Raw genomic sequence first — 27846 nt, 5'->3', positions numbered from 1 at the left:
ACACACTGCAAAGATTTAGAGTTTTTACAGCAATACCTGAGTTTGAAGGGTTAAATCAAGCAGAAATATCTCTCTAATGTATTAATTGCAGATCATTATTGAATAGTGATTACGTTACACACACACTGACTCAAGTCCCCTGTTAGATAGTAAATCACGACGCCTGTGTGTTTGCTGTGACATTTCTTATTATCACAAACACACTGCAAAGATTTAGAGTTTTTACAGCAATAACTGAGTTTAAAGACTTAAATCAAGCAGAAATAGCTCTCTAATGTATTAATTGCAGATCATTATTGAATAGTGATTACGTTACACACACACTGACTCAAGTCCCCTGTTAGATAGTAAATCACGACGCCTGTGTGTTTGCTGTGACATTTCTTATCATCACAAACACACTGCAAAGATTTAGAGTTTTTACAGCAATAACTGAGTTTAAAGGGTTAAATCAAGCATAAATAGCACTCTAATGTATTAATTGCAGGTCATTATTGAATAGTGATTACGTTACACACACACTGACTCAAGTCCCCTGTTAGATAGTAAATCACGACGCCTGTGTGTTTGCTGTGACATTTCTTGCTGTCATAAACACACTGCAAAGATTTAGAGTTTTTACAGCAATAACTGAGTTTAAAGACTTAAATCAAGCAGAAATAGCTCTCTAATGTATTAATTGCAGGTCATTATTGAATAGTGATTACGTTACACACACACTGACTCAAGTCCCCTGTTAGATAGTAAATCACGACGCCTGTGTGTTTGCTGTGACATTTCTTATCATCACAAACACACTGCAAAGATTTAGAGTTTTTACAGCAATAACTGAGTTTAAAGGGTTAAATCAAGCATAAATAGCACTCTAATGTATTAATTGCAGGTCATTATTGAATAGTGATTACGTTACACACACACTGACTCAAGTCCCCTGTTAGATAGTAAATCACGACGCCTGTGTGTTTGCTGTGACATTTCTTGCTGTCATAAACACACTGCAAAGATTTAGAGTTTTTACAGCAATACCTGAGTTTAAAGGGTTAAATCAAGCAGAAATATCTCTCTAATGTATTAAATGCAGGTCACTATTGAATAGTGAATATGTTACACACACACTGACTCAGGTCCCCTGTTAGATAGTAAATCATGACGCCTGTGTGTTTCTCTCCTCAACCCCCACAACCCCCCACTCACAATTTACATTTCAATAAGGGAAGACTTGAAAAACCAGTTTGTGAACCACAGGCCAATAGAGCTCAAACTACCAATGTGGCAGAACCCTTCTCAAATAAACTAGAGAAGATGCTGGGATTTGACCAGCCAAATTAAACTAAATTACAGTTTTTACAATCGCTAGGACACATTTCTCAATACTTTGGTCATTTTCAAAACTTGTTCTCCAAACTAACAAAACACTTAATTCATGTCTCAAATCAAGTGCCAATGATCCACAGTTTAGCTTGCACAGACTGAAGTTGTGATCACTCTGTGAAGAGTTTTGAAAAAGTGACCAACATTTGTTTGACAAATTTGAGAGTGCCAGAGACTAACTAAGGAGAATATTCTGAGCACAATGTGTGATGTTATTGAGATCTTTTATGAACCTTTTTAGAGGTGACAAAAGTGAGAGTTCCAGAGTATCTAGCTGAAGAGAAATGTCTGAGCACAGCATGCAATACTGTTGAGATCCCTTCTGAAATTTTAGAGGAGACACATATGAGCAATCCAGTCTCTCTAGCCAAGGAGACAAATCAGAGCACAGTGTGTGATGTTGTTGAGATCTCTTATGAAACTTTAGAGAAGATAAACATGAGAGAATGTCATTTTTTGTCTCAGGATAAACATGTGAGAAGCAGGAGACTTATTGAGACCTTATGTCTCAATTTGATGTTCACTTGATCTCATTTCTGTCTAGGAGAAAGATGTGAGTTGAGAAGGAGATCTCAGGTTTGATTTTCCTTTCCTCTAGGTTGGCCTTTGGTTCACAAACTGGGTTTTCAAGTCTTCCCTTATTTATTATTATCAAAATGTAAATTGTAGTTCACCTACAAATGAAAAATAGCCCATGATTTACTCACCCTCAAGTCATCCCAAGTGTATATGACATTCTTTTTTCAAATGAATAAAATCTGAGTTATTTAAATTTATATTTAAAAAGTCCTGGCTCTTCCCAGCTTTATAATGCCAGTGCCTTGTCGGTCCATAAAAGTGCATCTAACCATCATATAACTGATCCACACAGCTCTGGGGGTTAATAAAGGCCTTCTGAAGCGGTGCATTTATGTAATAAAAATATCCACACTGTAAAATATTATTTCGAAAAAAAGTTACCTGGTTGCCTTAAAATTATACAATGAACATTTTTTGAGATTTGACAACCTTTATTAAAATATTCTTAAAAGATTTTTAAGCATATTGGGTAATTGTGTGTGATTTATTTCTTATGATGCAGTGAAACATGCCAAATAGTGCTATTTTCATGATTTATCAAATTTGTATGTGGTTCAGATACAAAAATAGTTTGAGTTTCTATTTATTATTCAAATTTCCTTCATTGTATCAACTCAAATTTTTAATTTCAATAAACTCAAAATTTTAAGGCAACCAGGTTACTTACTTTTTTAGGTTAAACCAACAAAAAACAACCTTTTTTTTTACAGTGCATATTTAAATATTTATAGACTAAAATACTAGCTTTCGGTTTACAGTGCTACACGAATCAACTTGCGCTTAAAGGACAACTCCGGTGAGAAATGACCCTAGGGGTAATTAACAGATGGTTACCGAGTAGATCGTTCTCTGGGATGCGGTTTCATGAAAATCAAATGTAAAGAGTTTAATCTCTAAACACAGATTAGCTTATAATGTTTGTCTATGGGGCATGGAATAAGTGAAATTAAATCGCTAGCTAATACGACTAACAAGGCTCAAAATAGCCTCACAGTAACACGGCAGCATGATGAGGGTCCCTACATGCAAACTGAAGCATTGAGAACTTTGTAAGAGTACAAACAGTTTAATAAGAAGATACTTTATAAAGACAGTCCATTATGCGTTCACGGACAGCAGCCATCTTGGAAAACAGTCTCGATGACTAGAGCCACGAACGCTGTGCTAAGTGAGCTGGTCGATAGGAATTAAGTTTGTGAAATCTAATTACATGGAGTTTTTTTTTTTCTCTCTCTCTACTGCGTTCAGTGCTTTCTTCCGGAAACAATGGCCCATATGAGATTCCAAGTAACAGTTCATCACTTAGCACAGCGTTCGTCGCTCAAATCTGTTTTTAGAGATAAAACTCTTTACATTTGATTTTCATGAAAACGCATCCCACAGAAGATCTACTCGGTAACCACCATCTGTTAATTACCCCAAGGGTCATTTCTCACCGGAGTTGTCCTTTAAAGAGTAACCCTTCTTCACCCATGAATCCTTGACGTATGTGCACTGACAAACACTGAAGAGAGAAGATACTAGAGCTAAACAAAACTTAGCGTCAGGGGTTACTCTTTTCATAATAACACTAAAACACAATTTCTTTCAATAAAAATAGTTAGTTTAGTCTATAAAGTTTAAAATATGGACATTGTTCTTACACAAACGTGCCACTTTGCTTCAGAAGGCTCTTCATTACTCATGTGCTATATTCATGAACATCTGAAGCACACGCCCAAAAGCTGTATCTCTGACAGTCCACGAATGCTAAACTGAGCTCTCTTTCAGGACTTCTTACTCTTAAGTGGACAAATTAATACAAAATTATTTAAAAAAATAGGAAGTATCCCAGTAAACATAGTTGCTAATGTTAGGTTCAGTTAAGTGAACATACACTTTGAGAAAAGAAAAAACACTTTTTTTTTTTCTTTTTTCTTTTTTTTTACAGTGAGGACAATACAGTGTTATATTACAACTACTGACAGGCCATCCCAAAAAGCACTGTTTATTTCATGTGGATCATATCTTTTGTATTTATTTGTGCTTTCACTTGTAATGTGTTTGGGCTAGTGGTTTAGGTGTGCTCTTGAAATTGGAATAGAGAATAGTGTGTGTGTTGAGTTTGCTGCTCAACCCCCCACCAGTAATTTACATTTCAATGCATGAAGACTCTCACAGGTGAGACACAGAACCTCACTACTGTTACCTATGTCCTAGACCAAATACACTGCCAAAAATAAATTGAAATTACATGATGAAATGAAATTACAATCGCTAGGACACATTTACCAATCTTTAGGAGAACTGAGTGAGGAGTTTATAAATTTGCTAACCAACTTTCAGCTTCACAGCAGTTAATTTTACATTTACAAATCAACTCACTCTTCCAGAGCACTGGCAGCACAGGTTTACATCAACACTAACATCAGGAACATTATAGAATTAAAATAACTTTACAAAACTAGAATGACACTGTACTGCTATAATTCACTGCATACTTACATTACAGTACAACATTATTCCTAAGTTTCCTCTTTTGAATGGATGGTAATGGCCTAACACTTGTGTTGGTGTTCAGTTTCAATAAAGTTGCTTTGATAGTGTTTGATTTTTTTAGCAGGATAAATTACATTACAATATTACTGTATACATGTTGTTAATTGCTGTCTCATTCAGTTTTGTATTATGTTATTGTTTTGTCCATAAGTTAAACACTTTTGAAAACAGCATGTAATGATGTGCAAATTGGCCTGTAGAACAAAGTTTTGATTGTGTTTGTGTCAAAGTGAGCAAAGAATTCAGGTAAATTGAAAGATGTTGCCATTGAATGCGTTTGTGCTAAAGCAGTGTTGATCCACAGTTAAGCTATGATATAAAATTTCCTTTTATGAAACATTTCTCAATAATAACTTTAATAGTCCCTTTTTCAAAACTCTTCACACAGCGATCACAACTTCAGTCTGTGCGAGCTAAACTGTGGATCATTGGCACTTGATTTGAGTCATGAATTAAGTGTTTTGTTAGTTTTTGTGGATTTTGAATGTGAAATAACTGCTGTGAAGCAGAAAGTTGGTTTGTAGAACTGTGTGAAGGATTTTGAAAATGACCAAAGTATTGAGAAATGTGTCCTAGCGATTGTAAAAACTGTAATTTAGTTTAATTTGGCTGGTCAAATCCCAGCATCTTCTCTAGTTTATTTGAGAAGGGTTCTGCCACATTGGTAGTTTGAGCTCTATTGGCCTGTGGTTCACAAACTGGTTTTTCAAGTCTTCCCTTATTGAAATGTAAATTGTGAGTGGGGGGTTGTGGGGGTTGAGGAGAGAAACACACAGGCGTCATGATTTACTATCTAACAGGGGACCTGAGTCAGTGTGTGTGTAACATATTCACTATTCAATAGTGACCTGCATTTAATACATTAGAGAGATATTTCTGCTTGATTTAACCCTTTAAACTCAGGTATTGCTGTAAAAACTCTAAATCTATTCAATAATGACCTGCAATTAATACATTAGAGAGCTATTTCTGCTTGATTTAACCCTTCAAACTCAGGTATTGCTGTAAAAACTCTAAATATTTACAGTGTGTTTGTGATGATAAGAAATGTCACAGCAAACACACAGGCGTCGTGATTTACTATCTAACAGGGGACTTGAGTCAGTGTGTGTGGAACATAATCACTATTCAATAATGACCTGCAATGAATACATTAGAGAGCTATTTCTGCTTGATTTAACCCTTTAAACTCAGTTATTGCTGTAAAAACTCTAAATCTTTGCAGTGTGTTTGTGATGATAAGAAATGTCACAGCAAACACACAGGCGTCGTGATTTACTATCTAACAGGGGACCTGAGTCAGTGTGTGTGTAACGTAATCACTATTCAATAATGACCTGCAATTAATACATTAGAGAGCTATTTATGCTTGATTTAACCCTTTAAACTCAGGTATTGCTGTAAAAACTCTAAATATTTACAGTGTGTTTGTGATGATAAGAAATGTCACAGCAAACACACAGGCGTCGTGATTTACTATCTAACAGGGGACCTGAGTCAGTGTGTGTGTAACGTAATCACTATTCAATAATGACCTGCAATTAATAAATTAGAGAGATATTTCTGCTTGATTTAACCCTTTAATCTCAGTTATTGCTGTAAAAACTCTAAATCTTTACAGTGTGTTTATGACAGTAAGAAATGTCACAGCAAACACACAGGCGTCGTAATTTACTATCTAACAGGGGACCTGAGTCAGTGTGTGTGTAACGTAATCACTATTCAATAATGACCTGCAATTAATAAATTAGAGAGATATTTCTGCTTGATTTAACCCTTTAATCTCAGTTATTGCTGTAAAAACTCTAAATCTTTACAGTGTGTTTATGACAGTAAGAAATGTCACAGCAAACACACAGGCGTCGTGATTTACTATCTAACAGGGGACCTGAGTCAATGTGTGTGTAACATATTCAGTATTCAATAATGACCTGCATTTAATACATTAGAGAGCTATTTCTGCTTGATTTAAGTCTTTAAACTCAGTTATTGCTGTAAAAACTCTAAATCTTTGCAGTGTGTTTGTGATAATAAGAAATGTCACAGCAAACACACAGGCGTCGTGATTTACTATCTAACAGGGGACTTGAGTCAGTGTGTGTGTAACGTAATCACTATTCAATAATGACCTGTAATTAATACATTAGAGAGCTATTTCTGCTTGATTTAACCCTTTAAACTCAGGTATTGCTGTAAAAACTCTAAATCTTTACAGTGTGTTTGTGATTATAAGAAATGTCACAGCAAACACACAGGCGTCGTGATTTACTATCTAAAAGGGGACCTGAGTCAGTGTGTGTGTAACGTAATCACTATTCAATAATGATCTGCAATTAATACATTAGAGAGCTATTTCTGCTTGATTTAACCCTTTAAACTCAGGTATTGCTGTAAAAACTCTAAATCTTTGCAGTGTGTTTGTGATGATAAGAAATGTCACAGCAAACACACAGGCGTCGTGATTTACTATCTAACAGGGGACCTTATAACCCTAAAGAACAATTTCTGCTTGTCCAGTCCTTGATTTATTTTATTTTTGTAATTGGTGCAAGAAATAAAATCTCACTCTTAAAATCTCAAGAAAAAATGATTTGGGGGGGGGGGGGGGGATTTTAGAGAGTAGAAACTATATTTGAATAGGCAGCTAATACAATCAGGCACAAATGTAAATGCATTGGTGTACCTGACAATAATCTTAAATGAGAGATGTGGACTGATCATATACTGTAATTATGAAGACACAACAGAGAATGAATTTCTTAAAGAAATGACTTTCCTGTAATGTATTAGGTGTTTTGTCTAAGGTATATTGTGTTATTTATGTGTGCATATTGTGATACCAGATGCCTGTGTAAACAAGTTAACTTATTTTAATGTGTTGACTAACATACGAAAGCACAAGAAGACTTGTGGACTAAGTAAGTGTAGTGTGTTACTTGATGTTACATCTTGTAACTTTATTGCGACTGTGTAATAAATATATTTAAAAATAAGCTTCAAAATAAATGGCATTAAAGTATATTTTAGGTTACAAATAAATACTTATCAGTACATTCAAAAGAGCACAGTTATTATAAAAAGACATATTATTACTTGAGACATTATATAGTCTGTACGAAGCTTAACTGCATTTAATATAATTTAAAAAACAATGTTATTTATTTGTAAAGACATGTAATGGTGGAGATGGCATATATATATATGGAGGTCCCCTGTTGGATAGGTAGACATCATTCAGGTCCCCTCTTGGCATGTTTTTAAAAAAATAAAAAAATTCTCATTTGAAGTTATATTGTGAATAAGGACCTTAAAAGAAAATTTTGTATGTCATTTTTGTTTCTTCAAAATGACTAGAAACACAGGTCCCCTCTTGGATAGTGTAGAGTGATAGTCCCCTCTTGGTAATATAGACGTGTATGTGTGTGTGTGTGTGTGTGTGTGTGTGTGTGTGTGTGTGTGTGTGTTGGGTAGGTTTAGGAGCAGTGTAAGGGGATAGAAAATATGGTTTGTACGGTATAAAAACCATTGCGGCAGTGGAATGTCCCCACATTTCACAAAAACAAACATTTCAGGCCCCAGGTGTGTGTGCGTGTGTGTGCATGCTAGGGTGACCACCTGCTAATAGGCCCGAAGGGGGACAAGGGGTATGTTTCTGAGGGACGATGTGGGACACTACAAAAAGCCATCTCGGTATCCCCCTCAGCACCTTTCAGCCACAAATATTTATTTTCCCAGTCTTTCTTGTACCCACACCATCTCTTTTCAATAGTATGATGGCGGTGTTTTTGGTTGGAAAGCGCGCATCTAAAGTTCCTTCACAGTGTGTCTTGCATGTGCGTACGCTGTCATGACAACAAAGTTGACAACCATAGACTATAAAAAAATGAAAACCTTGTCAGCAGTTCAACTGAGGAGGGGTGTGTGTGGTAACAGTAGCGTGCTGAACTGTCGAGTAATGTTCGATTGGCTGCCTGGGATTCTTCGAGGATATAGATCGACCAAATATTTTTGAACAAGCATTGATTATGCGTGACAGTCTCAATTTGCGCGACGCGTGAATTCGGCTTCAAAAGCTGTGCGTGTGTGTGCACGTGTGCGTGTGCGTGTGCGTGTGTGTGTGTGTGTGTGTGTGTAAATGAAATTGAACATTCTGAACATTCTGTCAATGCAAGTCAATAGGATTTTTGGGGGGGATTCTTTCTTTTGTGTCAACTGTGCGAACATCATGTCCGATCACTTAGACAAAATAAAGGAGTAGCACACCAAACTCTTGCCCAGAAGAATAATAAGTATGACGAATAACAACTGTGATGCCTATAATCTGATCTGAGCAGTACCGGAATTGAGCACTAAGGCTTGCAGTGTGAACATAGCCTAGACTTATGGTAACACACTAACAAACTTTCTAATAGTTCCAAACACAACAAACTCACACAGAAACACACACACCTCATGCTAGAGGCATGACAGATGAAACAAACACTGGTGTGCAGGAGATGACCACAGTAGCCTAGTTGTTGTTGTGACTCTAGCTCTGAGTCCAAAAGAAAAAACGAGCCAAATGCGTTACGATGCGCTCTTGGATTGATAGAAGCAGTTATTCTTCTTAATCTCAGAGGGCCCACAGCTCTGGGTCTATTTTTAATGTTGTTTTTGTTTGCATATTTCACTCTTATGTTTTAAGTTAAAGCCGACGTGTCTCATGTGAGTGTTCTGGAAGGAACGGAAACTTCTCTCGGTTTCTTTCGGTCTCTGGTGGATTGGTACAGAAAGACCTGACTGTGTTTGGTCTCAGAGGACGGGGCAGAGTGTGTATCAGGAAGACGTTCCATCTGTGATGTTGTGCAGACTGTACAAACACTCAAATCACCATCACAAACATTACAATCAGCTCCAGAAGCACATATTCACAATTCAATGCAGATTTAATAATGCATGTTAGATATCAGCAGGAACAAAAGTCATGTATGTATGTATATATATATATATATATATATATATATATATATATATATATATATATATATATATATATATATATATATATATATATATATATATATATATATATATATATATATATATATATATATATATTCAGTTATTATAACATAAAATAATTATATATAAATTATATATCTTTTCCATGACAATTTAATGCCACAATACCATTTATTTCTTTATTTTTTTACTTACTTATTTTTTACTTATGTATTCATGTATTTATTTATTAAATAAATAAATAATTTACTTACTTATTCACTTGTTTATTTACTTTAAATTATTTACTATTTAGGTATTTATTTACTAACTTACTTGCTATTTAATATCATGTTCTATTTTTCAAAACATGTTTTAACTTTTCTATGAATGCATGTTGAAGGTGTCTGCCTATACAATCATCTTTCAGTTGCATGCTGTTTTTTCCCTCTCATCTAAAGGTTCCCAACAGCACTCTTCTCCTCATTACGCCTTTGCTTTTGAAAGGAGAGGAGAATCTACATTCAGTGAATGGCATGTCAGCTGTCAGATTCAGCAGCATTGACTCATCAAGTGTGTGAACGCTTGTGTCGTTTGACAGGCAGATCGAGAAAGGGGTTTGCGTGCACAAATGCAAATGAGCGGGTAATTAATGACTGACGCCTTGGATAATTATCACAAACAAAGACGCCGTGTGAGCCATTTAATGAAGCAGCAGAACGGAGAAAAGGCCCTGAGTGAGAAAGACAGAAGAGACCAAACTTGCTTGTTAATTGAAAAATATGCCAAATTGATATTTTTTTATTCGAAGAATGTGTCTGAGTCAACCCCAAAATATATTATATTTAATATAGTATTCCCATTTTTATAAATGTATGTGTATATATTGCATTCAATTTTTAATAACGTGTTCTCGTACAAAAAAGGTACAAATCTTCAGAAGTAGTTTGAGGTCATTCTGATCTTTTTCACTATCTTCAGTCACCTGTCAAATGCAAATAAATGCACATCAGATCTCTCACCCCAATTCGTCCTTGAGTTCCTTTGAAAGCCACAGTAATTCCAGCTGAAGAGAGACAGCTGCGTCTCGGCTGCGTTTCCGCTCTCCTCCTCCAGGCTCAGCGCTTCTGTTGTGATGGGACGGCTGGCAGCCCGAAATCACCCGAAGCGTCTACATGACGGAAAACTCCACTGTCACTGTGTGGGAAAACAGGATTATTTGTTAGTAGAGTTATCTTTTGAGCTTTAAAGGGGACCTATTGTGCCCTTTTTCAAAGTCTTGATTTTGTTTTTAACGTCTTCTAGAAGAGGTTCTCATGCTTTAATGTTCAAAAAACACCTTATTTTCCCCATATTTGTCATTGTTGCGGCTCCTCTCTTTCCAGTCTGTCAGTAACACTCTGTTTAGTTCTTGTCGCTATGAAGCTCCTCCTTCTGAAAAGCACAATGTGCTCTGACTGGTCAGCTGGACCAGTGTGTTGTGATTGGTCAAGCCATTAGAGCATGTTTTGGGAAATGTCCTGCCCCTTACCATAAGCCAACTTTAAAGCAGAAAAAAAAGGTTTTCACCCTGGTACAAAAAGTGGTTCTGGTCTATAGAGCTAATTTTTACCTTTAAGACACTTTGACCTTCATGATGAGTTGCAAAAACTTTTATTTACAACTCATCCGTTTAAATTATATTAAGCCTTAAAGTTCTGCATAATTAAGGGCGTGGCCTCTTGAGTGACAGGTGGATGGCCGTTTGTCTGCTGTCTGTTAGCCGCCACGTCACCTCAGCTAATTCCAGCCGCTGAAATTTCTGGATTATTTCATACAATTACCAAATAATATGGCTTGCTGTACGGTCAATTGTACTACCAGACAGTCCAAGTAGTATGGGCTCAAGCAGTGAATAAAATATTTTTTATTATTTATAATTTTATTTCGAACTTTACTATACTCCAGAATCCAACAGACTGTGATTAGCTGTAGATTAAAAACTATATAAAACATATAATGTTGTCATATAATGTTATGCCTGCATTTCATAAATAATTAATTAATAGTAATTACTCAAGAATAGACAGAATGGAACAGAATGAGGACTGTGGTGTCCACAACCCTTTTTAAGCTAAAATACATTTATAATGACCTTTTGGACACTGTAGTAATTTAAGTTGTATTTACCACCAATGCCCCGACTAGCAACCTCTATGTTATCAGTAGCATAATGCATTAGCTCCTTAGTCTGAGCTAACTTGATCAGGCTAGGTGGGCATGGTTTCAGCAACCAGGCCCCTCAGCTCCACCCACGCATCGCCTCTTTGCAAATTTTTGGTTATGAGGGAGTGACGCTTGAAAAATGTTCTTCAGAAATCTACGGGTGACGTCAATGACACTATGTCCATTAGTGTGGGTGCTTCTCAATATCCCTCCTCGCACCTCCGTCCTCCATCCTATGACCCAGAAACCGATGGAGCTCAGCGAGATCAGAAGATCTCAATTCTCTAATTGCACCGCGAGGAGGCGAGAATGGAGGAGTGAGGAGGCTTCCTGAGGAGTCATGAGCGAGGATACACTGGTGGATCCTTTACGGAAGTGTTTTATTAACTAAACGTGATGTACGCATTAATTCTCCTCTCTCTTCACATTGTGCCACAGTTTATTCATCATTATTATTATGTTTACATGTCCAAGACACAAATATTTGTCAAATAACAATAACTGACAGTTGCAGAATTATATCAAAGCACAAGAAAATGAAAGAAACAAATAGAAACTAATACTATACAATGAATAAAAAGCAGTTAATAATTGGAATCCGTTGTTAATAATAACTGGTAATATTAATTCAAATCTGGACAAATGTGGTATTTTGTGGAGGCTGAAGCTCACAATATAAATAATTATCTCTAGTGTTCAAAAATCCCGACTAATCCAGCGGTGCAGAGTCATCATTAATTGACGATGCTTTAAAGTGATGTTAAAGGGAGCGAGGATATATCATTTCACTTGATTCAATTCCTCCGTACTCGCGTCTTTTCCTCGCATCCTGAAAATGGCGGAGCTAAGAAACGAGGAAAGGAAGCTAGGAAAGGAAATGAGGATGCACAAATAAGAATTGGGAAGCACCCTGTGTCTATTCTCCAGTGTCAACTACTAACTAACTCAACCAGACCCCTTTATTCTGCATTAATTATTTAAATGAGGAATATTGTGTCGTGTTCATTCCCGCAAGATAACAGAGACTGCAATGGAGGCGTTTGAGGGAGTTCAGAATCACTGACACTGATATAGAGAAGAACTCACTTTGGAGGGACTCAAACAGCAATATTACACACTCGCTTAATATTAGCATCGAAATCTGAGTTCACACCCCTCGGGAAAGTTTCTTCTCCATTGCCTAATGAACTTCTCAGTCTTAATTGCACATTGCCTCTTAAGCTATTGGCAGATCTCTTCACCCATCCAGAGACATTTCTGGCAAAACGTCCACGCTCACAATCTCTTTTAAATTTGGCACGTTACGCTGCCCTTCGTTTCACCCCTGTTGTCAAGGAGTAATAAAAGACATGGATGCGCACATACAGTAACTGTCTATAATTAATTGACCCTGTTGGTTGGCTAAATCCTGATGTGCAGACAAAATTAATCTGATTGACGTGAGGAAAGCCGTTCCAGATCCTCAGCCAGAAATGTGTCTGGTGCAACTTTTCCAATAAAATGTTGGAAGGAAGACGTGACACGAAACATGTTCTTAATTATTTAATTTAAAGTGCTTTACCAGAAAATATTTATATGCAATTTATTCACTTAAAATGTTTTTGTGCAGATGGGGTTTTGCAGCACTGAATCTGCATAATTCAACAGTAGATTTCCACTAGCGTTCGGTAGCAACCTCAGATGGTTAAGTGTCAAACGTATTAATGTCTAGAGCTTTTTTTTTGGACTGAAGACATGATTCTGCTTTAGGCTGTAGTGGTTGAGGTCAGCTATGACCTTGAAAACACACAGAGAGCTTTGCATTATGCTTCTAGTCAGAGTAAATGACATTAATTAATTTGATGTCAATAAATGTGTAAACCTGTGATTTGTAATGCTGCGATGTGAGACTCGTCGCTGTCATCGACACAGCGTGAGCCTCAATCTGAATTAAACATTAAACTTTGATGTAATTCGATTAGCTGGAGCAGTTTTGACGTCTGTAGAAAAGCAGTTCCTGCGTTATTTCAAAACACGTTGACATTTGCCATTATTTCCTTATGCATAAAACCCTGAGTATAGCCTGTCACAAATATTTGAGTTACAAAACCATAGATTCTACATGCACCTCCATCCCAAATACCATAAACGAACATGACAACACTACAAATAGCATATGCATATAACTATACAGACACGTGATACTACAGTGTTAACATATGCAGATAACACCATTCAAAAGATTTCTGTTTAAAAAAAAATTAAAAAACTTATTTTGCAAGGATGCATTCAATTGATCATACCTGATAGTAAATACATTTATTTTTTATAATGTCAAAAAATGTTTTTATTTCAAATAAATGCTGATCTTCTAAATGTTATATTCATCAAAATATGCTGACAAATTGATAAGAAGAGAGACACTATATTGCCAAAAGTTTTGGGACGTGATTAACTTTAATGACAGTTGGCTCACCCTTTGCAGCTCTAACAGCTTCAACTCTTCTAGGAAGGCTTTCCTCAAGGTTTAGGAGTGTGTTTATGGGGATTTTTGCCCATTCTTCTAGAAGCTCATTTGTGAGGTCAGGCACTGATGTTGGACGAGAAGGCCTGGCTCTCAGTCTCCGCTCTAATTCATCCCAAAGCTGTTCTATCGGGTTGAGCTCAGGACTCTGTGCAGGCCAGTCAAGTTCCTCCACACCAAACTCGCTCATCCATGTCTTTATGGACCGACGCTTTGTGCACTGGAGCGCAGTCATGGTGGCACAGGAAGGGGGCATCCCCAAACTGTTCCCACAAAGTTGGGATCATAAAATTGTCCAAAATATCTTTGTATGCTGAAGAGTTCCTTTCACTGGAACTAAGGGGCCAAGCCCAACCCCTGAAAAACAACCTCACACCATAACCACCCTACACCAAACTTTACACTTGGCACAATGCAGTCAAGCAAGTACTGTTCTTCTGGCAACCACCAAAACCCAGACTCGTCTGTCAGATTGCCAGACAGAGAAGCGTGATTGACTCCAGAGAACACGTCTCACTGCTCTAGAGTCCAGTGGTGGCTGCTTTACTCCACTGCATCCCACGCTTTGCATTGCTCTTGGGGATGTAAGGCTTGGATGAGCTGCTGCTCGGCCATGGAAACCCATTCCATGAAGCTCTCTACACACTGTTCTTGAGCTCATCTGATGTCCACATGAAGTTTGGAGGTCTGGAGCTATTGACTCTGCAGAAAGTTGGTGACTTCTGGGCACTGTGATCCTCAGCATGTGCTGACCCCGCTCTGTGATTTTATGTGGCTGAGTTGTTGTTGTTCCCAATCGCTTCGACTTTGTTATAATCCCACTAACAGTTGAGCGTGGAATATTTAATAGTGAGGAAATGTCAGGAATGGACTTATTGCACAGGTGGCAACCTATCACGGCCCCACGCTTGAGTTCACTGAGCTCCTGAGAGCGACCCATTCTTTCACTAATGTGTGTAGAAGCGTCTGCATGCCTAGTGCTTGATTTATACACCTCTCGCCATGAAGTGATTGGAAAACCTGAATTCAATGATTTTTGAGGGATGTTCCTTTCCCAATACTTTTTGGCAATATAGTGGATTTCTTGAGCAGCAAAACAGCACAACTCTTTCCAACAATGATAATAAATCCTCATATTAGAATGATTTCTGAAGGATCATGTAACACTGAAGACTGGAGGAATAATGCTGAAATCAGCTTTGATCACAGGAATAAATTACACTTTAAATATATATTCAAATAGAAAACAGTTATTTTAAATTGTAATATTTCACAATTTTTACTGTATTCTCCATCAAAAAAATGCAGCATTTGAGAACAGAAAACACAAAAAAAAAATCAAACTGACCCCAGACATGTAAACTGTTTTGTTCCAAATAGGAGTTTAAATAACATTTTTAAAAAACTGCATTTGCAAAAGTGAATAAAATGTCACTTCCTTCAGGAATCGGTCCATTCCTGATTGAACCTCTAGACCTTTTGAAATTGTTTATGAATTGTCAGTCAAATTTGCAATATCAGGTCAAATTGGACATTATATCAGGAATGGACTGATCCTGAAACCAACAGTTTGACATTGTCTTCACCTTTGGTTGAGTTAATCCGTGAGTGTTGAAGGTGAAATGGCTGGTATAATCACAATCCCATGCATTAATTGAGGCTCTGGAGAGCATGAGAGAGAGTGATTATCTGAGCTGGATGTGTTTGGTGAATACAGAGTAGATACTTTCATCACTTTATCCACCACAGTGATTAACACGACTGATAGAAAAATCAAGTCTTTGCTCTGAGGGGTTAGTCTTCTCTGCTCTGATCTTGAGTTGCTTTTAGATTCATTTTAATCAGTTATCTGTGTTTACCAAGTCACTGCTGCTCATAATAGAGTTATTGATCTGAACAAACTTCTAGCCATAAAACCTGTGCTACTCAAAACATTATAAACCATATAGTGACTAGAATATCATTTGACTTATGAACAACAAAAACAATAAAAAATCCAAAGAGAGGTTTAGCAGACTTGTGGATTTGGTATCCTGATGTGAGTGTGATGTTAACATAAAAGGTTATTTTATTAATTGCACACAAAAAGTAATGTGTTTATCTCTTTAAGCTCCTAAATAAATCACACAGAGCTCAGGCCCGCTCCAGATGAAATTACTGTACACTGGAGCAAATTAGCACATAATTGTCTGGATTGGAAGCATTTACTTAAATGCAAAGTAAGCACAGTTAAACCTGTTATAGTTGCTGATTATTATTAATGAGCTACTTGAAACAATATTTATTTATTAGTGGTGTTTACTAAGACTACGATCACTATTGCTCATACTCAAGAGTTAATGATTCGAACAAACCCACTCAAGCAACAATTAGGCACCATCCAGAACATAAATGGAGCTAAATGTAGAAACAAAAATACGGAGTGTATATTTAACGTAAAAGTTAATATTTAACTTAATTTTTTTTTTATTTAACTTAAAAAATCTCTTTTTACAAGATTAGTCTCAGGATTAGATAAGTCTCTGATGTCCCCAGAATGTGTGTGAAGTTTCAGCACAAAATACCCCACAGATCATTTATTATTATACCATGTTGTAAACGCCCATTTTAGAGTTTAAAAAAAAAATGAAAATACATGCATGTATCTTTAAATGCAAATGAGCTGCCGCTTTCCAGAAGAGGGTGGAGCCTTTACAGCCTGCCTCCAATACTCGTTCCAAAAAAAGCAGATGTTTTAGTTTTTGGCAATCATCTGTATCGCGGTCACACTCACATGACATTACAGTTCTCCATCATCAAGAACGTTTATTATCTGAATGCGTTTTAAAGGTGCCATAGAATAAATAAATAAATAAATGCATTTAGGGTGCGTTCACACTTGTCATGTTTGGTTCGATTAAAACGCACCCTGGTGCGATTGCTCGGTTACTGCGGTTCATTTGAACATATGTGAACGCTGCCATCCGAACCCTGGTGCACACCAAACAAGTGGACCGAGACCGTTAAAAAGATGGGTCTCGGTCCGCTTCCAAACGAACTCTGGTGCGGTTCGATTGATATATGAACGCAACACGGACCAAAGACATCTAAACGGACCAAAAACCGGACGTAATTAATGTCAGACTGCACGATAGTGAAGGCGCACTAAAAACGGACGCGCCCAAGAAAACCTGTCCAGAGTTTTATATCATCAATGAATGACGCGTTCGGTGACGGTGAGCTGCATTACACGCGGGACTGAAATGGAGCCTACAGAGAAATCTCTAGCTCTCGTTTTGATCATAGTTTGTCTCGAAAAACGGAGATATTTGACTCTCGTCGTAGGAGAAGTCACACTGCACAAAGATAGATGTCAGATGTCAGCGTCCCATGACAATAAAACTAAGTTCAAGTTCACGTCTTATTGTGCTTAGTTCAGAAAGTTCACATAAACACAGTTGGTTATATCTGTAAACATAAACAGCAAGTAAAGAAATCACATGCGGTGTAATAGGACCTACTGCTATGTTACTAATATGAATCAAACAACAAAACAAAAGCACAAAAAAATCACTCTGATAATGGCAATAACTTTAGTAGCTTAAATAAGAATATATTTCTTACTTGAAAACTGCTGTTAAATGCTGTGGCAAGGAGATAAACCTGGTGGACTGTACAGCTCACTGAGGGCGGGGTCTATGCTAATAGGGCGGAGTCTGTCAGCAGTTGTGGGCGGGGTCTAAGCATGTGTGATGTCACATAGAAAATGCAAGCGGCTTGTTCTGACATGACTCACGATTTATGGGATTAAAAGGAGTGGGTGGATTTTTACCATTTATAAGGTGGTTGTGTAACACTGCCGACACACATTTATTTTCAAACACCATGTAAAAGCGAATTTTGTTTAAAAAATACGTTGCATCTGAAAAATAATTTACTACCCAAGTACATCAGAGCAAAATGTCCTGCGAAAATGTAATTTCTGGCAAGTTTCAGATTTCCCAGCAGGCAAAACTCTGGATGTTTCTAAGTGGTTCTCCTTTTTTTGTAACTCTTTAGCAGGTTTCTGACTACTGCATTTGTTCATTTTACTTTTAAATAATTTATTATGTTGGCTTGACAACATATCCATAAAATCTCCAATGAAAATTTAAATTCATCTTCCACTAAACTCAAAAGACATTTGCTTGAGAACGCTCGAGACGTTTTAACTTTGCATGACTTATTTTTCTGACTTATGATCTTCCCTTAAGATATTGATCTCATCCAACACCTTTAAAGGCCTAAAACATTCAAACTTCAGGTCTAAGTTCTTAGCTGTCAGACAAATTCAACAAACTCATGATAAACTGTTCTAGTTGTCATTATTCTTGTGCAGATTTGACAGGCTGAGCTGTTTTCTTTGACACAGCTTTGTCTGTTGTGTTTCTCAACAATGCTATAATACTGGAGACGCAGATTCAAAGTTTGTAATGGATGATTGTTCACCACAGCAAAATAGAATCACACCTAAAAAAAAAAAAAAATGAATTACTGTAGGAGATAAAAAGTGAATATTGACATTATAAGATTAAAGACTGTGGATGAGCGCTGGAAAAGAACATTTATTGTCCTGAGGGTGAACAGTGCTCATCATTAAATAAATGAACAACATTACGTGCCCTACAAATCAATGTGTTCATTGTGCTGCTGATACAAGAATTCATATTCAATCCTTTTTATTGATCAGTGTGATGTTGTTTTTCATTACACTTCCTTTTCATCCGTTTCATCAACACTAACAAAATAACAAAAGTAATGTTCAGTATATGGTACTTATTCAAATTATAATAAAATCAGCAATAACCACTGAAATGTATTTAAAACAAATACAAGCATATACACATGCACAATATTGCCAAAAGTTTTGGGACACCCCTCCAAGTCATCAAATTCACATTGATCTCATGAAATGGCGCATGTATGATACGCAATTCTTATGCCATTTTGGCATACTATCAAGACAAATAATTGCTTTTTAGCGTGTTTATCAACGCCATTTCATTCCATCCCCATACACTGCCCCTACCTCTAAACCTACCCATAACACATACACACACACACATAATGGTTAGTTTCGGGATAGACATTCGGCGTAGACATACACGCAGATAGCTCAAAATGCATAGGGATAACACGCCACTTGGCTTTAGAAAGTGACGTGTATGTTCACGCAAAGTCATGTCATGTTGGAATTCAGGTGTGCAATCACTTCATGGCGACAGGTGCATAAATCAAGTACTAGGCCTGCAGACGCTTCTACAAAATTTGTGAAAGAATGGGTCGCTCTCAGGAGCTCAGTGAACTCAAGCGTGGGGCCGTGATAGGTTGCCACCTGTGCAATAAGTCCATTCCTGACATTTCCTCACTACTAAATATTCCACGCTCAACTGTTAGTGGGATTATAACAAAGAGGAAGAAATTGGGAACAACAGCAACAGGTGATGTAAAAACACAGAGCGGGGTCAGTGCATGCTGAGGGTCACAGTGCACAGAAGTCGCCAACTTTCTGCAGAGTCAATAGCTACAAAACTCCAAACTTCCGTGGCCTTCAGATGAGCTCAAGAACAGTGTAGAGAGCTTCATGGAATGGGTTTCCATGGCCGAGCAGCTCATCCAAGCCTTACATCACCAAGTGCAACACAAAGTGTGGGATGCAGTGGAGTAAAGCAGCCGCCACTGGACTCTAGAGCAGTGAGACGTGTTCTCTGAGTGTCCAATCATGCTTCTCTGTCTGGCAATCCCATGGACGAGTCTTGGTTTGGCGGTTGCCTAGAAAACGGTACTTGCCTGACTGTATCATGCTAAGTGTAAAGTTTGGTGGAGGGGGATTATGATGTGGTGTTGTTTTTCAGACGTTGGGATTGGCCCCTTAGTTCCAATGAAAGGAATTCTTAATGCTTCAGCATACCAAGACATTTTGGACAACTGTATGCTCCGTACTTTAAGGGAACAGTTTGGGGATGGCCCCTTTTACAGTTTCAACATGACTGCGCATAAGTGCACAATGCGTCGGTGAGTTTGGTGTGGAGGAACTTGACTGGCCTGCACAGAGTCCTGAGCTCAACCCGATAGAACAGCTTTGGGATGAATTAGAGCGGAGACTGAGAGCCAGGCCTTCTCGTCCAACATCAGTGCCTAACCTCACAAATGCGCTTCTAGAAGAATAGTCAAAAATCCCCATAAAGACACTCCTAAACCTTGAGGAAAGCCTTCCCAGAAGAGTTGAAGCTGTTAGAGCTGCAAAGGGTGAGCCAACTCCATATTAAACCCTACGGATTAAGAATGGGATGTGGTTTAGGGGCAGTGTGTGTGTGTGTGTGGAGGGGGGATGCAATGTACAGTTTGTACGGTATAAAAACTATTACGCCTATGGAGATTTCCAGCAAAGATAGTGAACCAGACGTGTGTGTGTGTTTGTGTGTTTACATAAATCAATACATAAAACGATCACCATAAGGCCTTTTTGACTGTTTATTAAGTTTTATATTAGGAAAGGAGAATAATTGGATGTTCATTAATTGCTAATCCAAGACATGATGTTTGATGTCTTTCTGCCCGTTACTCTCTGAACTCTCACGCCGCCTGTTTTTCTCAGTAGGATTGAGTGACAGGAGGGAAGAATTGCTCTTATTCTCTTCACTTTGAGGATTAATTATTCATACATACAAGCTTTGATCCCTTTTATCCTTCTTTGTGCATAAAGAACACATTTGGATTGACATTTGAACAGAAATGTTGTTTAAAACGAATCAACTTGCTCAAAGGGAGAAAGACATTTCTGTGAAATGAAATCATCACGCAAGATATGTGCCTCCTGGAAATGAAAGTTTCACACAAATGATTGACATTAATTAAAATGTAGAAAGCTAAATGCGACTGGTTGCTTTACATGTCAGTCAGACGGTGTTTTCCTGTTTACGTGGGCAGGTCTTGATCAGAACAAGCTGCATATTGAACTGACTGACATTTATCGATAATCAAAAGATTATGCTCAGAATACCTCATTTCGAACATGCATTTACAAAATCTCTTGTTTGCGTCATGCAGCTTGTGTGTTTGAGCAATTTTGGGACTTTTTATTGCGGGATGCCTCTCTGTGCCCCTGGATGAATCGCTCTTGTTGCATAATACCTCATTTGTAAGTCACTTTGGATAACAGCGTCTGTTAAATCATTAAATGTAAACGTTAATCCATTTAGTATTCTGATTTGTCTTCATGCTAATACATATTTGATTAAACACTCACATCTTTCTTTTGCCTGTATTCAGTTGGTTTTTCAAGGATTATTTATGCGATTAATTATGGTAAGACCCCAAATTATTCCATAATGGCCAATGAGATATTTAAAATCAATGCAAGAAAGCAAAGGTCTCTGAAGGCAGTTTTTTTTTGTAAGCCGTCTCCTAAGTTCGCATCACCCTGGTTCAGACAAAACCCAACAGGGTTTTGGATTATTGCAGAAAATAAGCTTATGATTCTTACACATTGTGTCATCATGATGACAAATTAAAACAACTTTTCAGCTTTTTTTAAAAACCTTAATACAACTGCCAGAAGAAAAATCTGAACATGAGCTAAACAAACTACACACGACAGTCGCACCAACATTAAAGCTTGGCTATAGCTAATTTTCCCCGTTCTGCTCCGTCTCAGGCACAGTCGTGTTTAAAATGGACCCCTATATCCTCATTCACTATTCCTTACATCACTCCACTAATGTAGTCTAGTGAATGAAAACCTGTGAATTCAGACAGCGCGCTGCTTTTCCATAGTTTTTGCTTTCTCTTTAATGACCATTGGAAATTTTGAAATCTGGCAGCTCCAGTAGTAAGATAAAAAGAGTAATCTTAAACTCTCTCACGGAAACTATGTATAAACTTGAATTCAACCACTTTGGACCAAAGCAGTTTGTAAAATTGATAATACAGTGCCATCTTCTGGTCAGACGGTTCTGGACTTCATTCGGTGCACGACTCGATTTTGGGTATTCTCTAGCCATTCATGAAACACGAGCAGAAGGAGTTTGTTTAAATCATTTATACATTTTGAAATTCATGATAATTTTCGGATTTTAAAAACTTACTTGGTACGAAAGAAATGTGTTGTTGCTGTGCATTGTGAGACTGAATGAGTGTGGATGACTGTTTCGGACACCACTACAAATAACTGTCCCTTCAAAAAGTGCCCTATTTAAGGGTATAAGGGACGATTTCTGACAATTGTATGCTCCACTTTGTGGGAACAGTTTGGGGATGGCCCCTTTCCCGGTTCCAACATGACTGCGCACCAGTGTACAAAGCGTCGGTGAGTTTGGCGTCGAGGAACTTGACTGGCCTGCACAGAGTCCTGACCTCAACCCGATAGAATAGCAGCCAAAATATACTCAACCGACACATGCACAGTACAAGTGCTTCTTTATACCAAATGTCAGAGGGCAGCCTGAGCCGTGTCATTTTCAGGACATACACTCAGAAGGATAGAACTAAAGGTAGTGGATCCGCCATTGCATCTTCTCTGAGAAAGTAAACGCATGTGTGACAGTAGGCTATATATTAGGGCTGTAACGATATGCGATATGAAATCGAAATCGCAATATGCAGGTCCACGAACCCCAGAATCGTGACACACCCCTTCCAACTCCCAGAATTATCCTTCCTGTCCAGGTCCAACTTTTAAGTCAGCAGTATTGCAACATTTCGCCGGTGGAGAACAAGGATGGCAATCGTGTAGTTGACAAGACCCACACAATTTGCCGTAAGTGTTTCGAGAAGCTTCACCAACCGGCCGGCAACACAACCAACATGCAGATGCCGGAGACACACTGCAAGCGTGGTGTGAGCGTTTCGTTTCTGTTGCGTGTCAGCCACGGGGTCTCTTTCTTTGCACACCAGAAGCGTGTCTGACACAGCGCTTCTGCTGGTATTGATATACAGGATGTAAATATATATTGCCTATTGATACCGCAAAGAAAACGTCGGCAGTAGCCTATTGACCACACAGATATATGGTATCGACGGCAAAATAGGCTACAGAATATTTCGTTCTGCATTGACAGGTTTAATATTTCAAAATCGATAATTATGTTGTTTCTTATTATTAAAATTAGGCCTGTATCTGCATTTATGTTAACCTACAGACTTTCAAACATGAAAATGTCATTTATTAATATGCATTCGTGTCAAAATGACATATAAACATCTTTTCCTATTCTATTTTGCCTGGAAATGCTTCCAACATGCTTGTGTGTTGAGTTAAAAATAGGCGTTCTCTTCTATTTGAAGCATGCATGCTTTTTCCGTGCGTGTCACGCAGGCATTATGCAAACTCTAACCGGTTAACATGAGAGCCGAAATAAAAACGGACGCGCCACGCAGCCGAGACGCTCACGGCACGCTTGCAGTGTGTCCCCACAACCCAACAGCAGCAGCCTACACTGCCTAGTTTATTCCAAGCAAAGTTTCCAGCCAATTCAGATCGAGCACAAAAAATTACAGATGCAATTGGAATCATGTCACTGGATATGCGCCCTTTTTCGGTTGTTGAAAACGAGGAATTCAAGTAGCCTATTTACTTAGTGTGCTCCAGCTCTGTTATGCATTACCGAGCCGGGCGCATTTCTCTCAAAATGTGCTACCAAAACTTCTGGAGAAAACAAAGGCTAAGGTGGAGGAAGGGTTGAGTACTGCTGAATCCATCGCAATCACCACCGATGGATGGACGTCCCGTGCCACAGACAGCTATATGACCATAACCGCACACTATATCACGGCCAATTGGCAAATAGCAAACCCAGTCCAAACACGCGCTAGAGAGCCACAGAGAGTAAGCCTCAGTTACCTCAGTGCGAAAAAACATTAACCATTTTTCTTTGTAAATGTAAGATTGATTGAAGAAGAATTTTCTAAATGCTCGAATCATCTCCACTATGGACTTTAGTTCTGTTAGTTTTTCAACAGTATTTTATTACAAAGAAAACAGAAGTGTTATAGCTTTGGCTATATAGTTTAATTTACTTAGGTATTTTGTTAATAATTTGCATAGTTAATATTGTTATTTGGTGTTCAGTTTATACAGGTTTTTCAAATATTATTTAATACATTTATTTTTTTCCCCTCAAAATATCTTTTGAACTGTTTTTCCCCCCATATCAAGGTTTGTATCGTACCGTGGGTCAAAAATCGTGATACGAACCGAATCGTGGGTTTGGTGTATCGTTACAGCCCTACTATATATATATATATATATATATATATATATATATATATATATATATATATATATATATATATATATATATATATATATATATATATATATATATTGGATCTGTGCATTCTGTCTTAAAGTGACAGCAGCCTAATATTCAGGCTGCTGTTCGTACTTTGTTAATCAAACAACAAAAGACAAAGAGAGAATAATTTACTGTTTGTAGCTGCTTACCCTTAAAGTCATGAAGCTGAGGTTGCGCTACTCTTTTCAGCTTCTGTGAAGAACACAGAACAAATGTAGGGCGGGGCTTGATTTCATCTGTTGGGAATTGATTGGAAGGTTGTGGTTTGCTATTGGTCAATCGTATGTGATTGGCAGGTTGCCCCGCCCTCGTCATCAGAGAAGAGAAGAGATGCTGCAAAGTAGGGAAGGTGTGCACAGATAAATAATTTGTAATAAATACTAGGGGTCTACCTATTATCGGCCTGGCCAGCATTAAGCATTTTTATGGTTATCAGTATATATCGGTCATTTTCAAAACTGATTTGCATGTAAAATAATAGTATATAATGGTATATTAGTATTAAATGTTCTTACTAACATTTCTCAGAGAATTTTTACACCAGACATTTATATCGGTTCTACTTGATCTGTAAAAATCTGTATTGACATCGGCCCTGAAAAAACACATAATGTTTGACCCCTAATAAATACAGCAATATTACAAAAATGAAGAATTTACATATTTCTTGGTGACTTTAAGTAAGCTGTTTTATCATCCGCCAGGTGAAAATTCAAATGCCCTGGCGTGAGTTACATGCCAAAGTGGTTTCTTGGTTTGAGCAGACCACCAAGTATGAGCAAAAGTAACTGTGATGCTTGCCCTACTTTAGCATGTAACAACAACCTTCAACTAGTCTGGGCACATTATCTGGATTACCTCTGAAATGACTTCAGGTCAATGCTGAGAAGTGATATCACATGATTTTAATAGCAGCTCAGTATGAATGCCCAGCAGTGTTGGGGTTTTGTCATTTAATTTCATGGCCCAACTCGTCTAGTTTCCTTAAAATGACTGAATAAGCCATGAATAATTACACAGAACTAAATGAGAGCATTTTCATGACCTTGCTAATGCCTTTGAATTAATATACATTTTAAATGATTTTTGCTGGGGGAATAAAATAACTGTCCCTTGGGTAAACATCTGGCACAGTCAGTGTATATCTAGCTGAGAGCAAACATCCTGACACTAAACGCACATCTCAGACATCCTCACGGGCCACAGAAAAAAAGTTTTCCAATGAATATTTAACATGTCGTTTTACTTCATTATGCTGAGACTCTGCACAACGTCCATATTATTGTGTTTACTTTTGATAATGGCTTGTAAAACAGACATCCACCATGCACATCGTGTTCTGACAGAACGAAAAGTCAGAGAAAGAGAATACAATATGCACAACTATAAAAGAGATGTCAGGGGACCTCTGCTATGCCAACTAAAGTGCCAGTGTAGCATCTGGAAGCCATGTTAACATAACGGAGACAGCATAGTGTACTTCCCTGACAAACCTAACACACAGATGTTGCAGTAGACTTTGCTGATGATTAATACGGCAATGATGCCATCAGTCAGTCATGCCAGGTGATTGACTGAGCTGGTCGTACTTGATGGTATGGCTTTTTTGGTAAGTTAGATTCATCTCTGGCAGCCAGATGCTTTATTATGGACATAAAATCTGCTCTACAATGCAGTTTATTAGGGGCAGAAATGTATATCGTTGAGCTAACAGTGAACTGGAATCTGCTGGAACATTGAAAATGATGGACTGGCCCCGTCAAAGTCCGGATCTCAACCCCATCGAGCACATTTAGGGCGAGTTGGAAAATAAACTGGACAGATCTATTTAACATTCAAAGGAAAGCCTTTGGCTTCAGTTGCAGAAGGCATGGGATCACATCAGCGTTGAAGTTCTCAGAGGAAATATATTGACACTACGCCAGAGAGATGTGCTGCTGTAATTGCTGAAAAAGGTGGAAAAACCGAATGTTAAAGTTAAAAGTGGATAAAAACAGTACGACTCACTTCATCTGATATTTAGTGTGCTCAGAAAAACATCTGCATGTTTCATGAGCATTATGAAATCATGTTTTTGAGGCATAGAAGGTCAATATTTGCAGATCTGTCAGGTGTTCTATTACCAACTATTTTGACCATGACTGTACATGCCATGTTGGGTTAACTAGTTACTGTAATTTAATTACTTTTTGTTTGAGAAAGCATAAAGTAAGTGATTACTCTTATTTTTATTTTAGTACTGATGTAATTGAACTAAATACTGTGTACAGACTGAAGAACATTTGTATATAAAATACAATAGTGGAATCCAAATTTAAAGTCTAACTTTAAAATACATGTTTTTATGTATCTTTCTCACATTTGTAATACTTTGCTCAGTTATTAAGAATAATTTATTTAGTTTTATATTATTGATTTAAATGAATTAAAAGAGCAGTTTTACATCTATCCTTGAATCAACGTCGAGGTTGATATAGGAAAGTATTTAGATATTTAGAAAGTAATTTGTAATAATTAATGAAATGCTTTTCAGAGAGAGTAATGTGTACAGTATTTCATTACACTATTGAAGATGTAATTAGTAACTAGTAATACATTTTTTTAAGTAACTTACCCAACACTGGTCAGGTTGCATTGTTTTTTTTAATTTTTTTTAATGGACTTTTATCCGTCCTTCGGATGAGAAGTTAAACCTAGGACTTGACTCTCTGTGGTCATTAGAAATCCCAGGATTCATAGCCTAGCTTGCAAGTTTCAATCGTAACTGATCGCCTTCACCTGTCCCTTGTTAGTCCTTGTGTTCAGTTGTTCAGTTGTTCACTTGTGTTGAGTTTCAGTTGTCTTTACACCTCTTGTAAGCTGTTGTGTTCCTGTTCCTGTTTCCGGATGAACTTTTTTTTTTTAAGAATAAACTGATGCTGCATTCGGATTCTCGCCTGTCCTCTTCTAAAAGCAACTTTCATTCTGTGTGTGCTGTTCTGAAACTGCTGCCACTGTGGTTCTCACATCATGACAAATAATTCAGCCTACAAAAATCCATTAAAGCACCTTACTTTAAATGAGGAATAATTCATGACGGTGTGTAGAATAATTCAAACATAATGCATACCAGAGGTGTACCACTTTGGTGGGCATTATTTTCTAATAATTAAATGGACCGGAGTCAATTATTACACTTATTTTACAGATACTACACCTCAAAACATTGTTGAGATGTTGTATATTTCCAGACATCTGTCAGGTTTTTGTCTTTAAAACACTTCAGCCTAGTAAGATCCTAATCATCTCAGCCTAGTAAGATCTAATAACAGAAGCTTGAGCCACTGATAGCAGATTAATGCAGTTATTAAAGGGATA

At 37.6% G+C, this 27846-nt stretch overlaps 1 protein-coding gene and 1 long non-coding RNA gene across 2 annotated transcripts in view; one reads left to right on the top strand and one right to left on the bottom strand.

Moving 5' to 3' along the window:
* The window catches only part of LOC137041661 (uncharacterized), an 82844-nt gene extending 58155 nt beyond the window's left edge, over nucleotides 1-24689 (bottom strand). The window contains exons 1-2 of the long non-coding RNA XR_010898135.1: nucleotides 24639-24689; nucleotides 10491-10665 (exon numbers count right to left, since the gene is read on the bottom strand). This is a non-coding gene — a long non-coding RNA (uncharacterized lncRNA). The remainder of the gene's footprint in view (nucleotides 1-10490; nucleotides 10666-24638) is intronic.
* Nucleotides 1-27846, top strand: part of tmem121ab (transmembrane protein 121Ab) — a 76457-nt gene that overhangs the window by 40241 nt on the left and 8370 nt on the right. The window lies entirely within an intron of this gene.

This window comes from Pseudorasbora parva, chromosome 15, assembly GCF_024679245.1.
Source record: "Pseudorasbora parva isolate DD20220531a chromosome 15, ASM2467924v1, whole genome shotgun sequence".
Lineage (NCBI taxonomy): Eukaryota > Metazoa > Chordata > Actinopteri > Cypriniformes > Gobionidae > Pseudorasbora > Pseudorasbora parva.
Note: the sequence above shows the minus strand (reverse complement) of the source record. Positions and strands in the feature narration are given on the sequence as shown.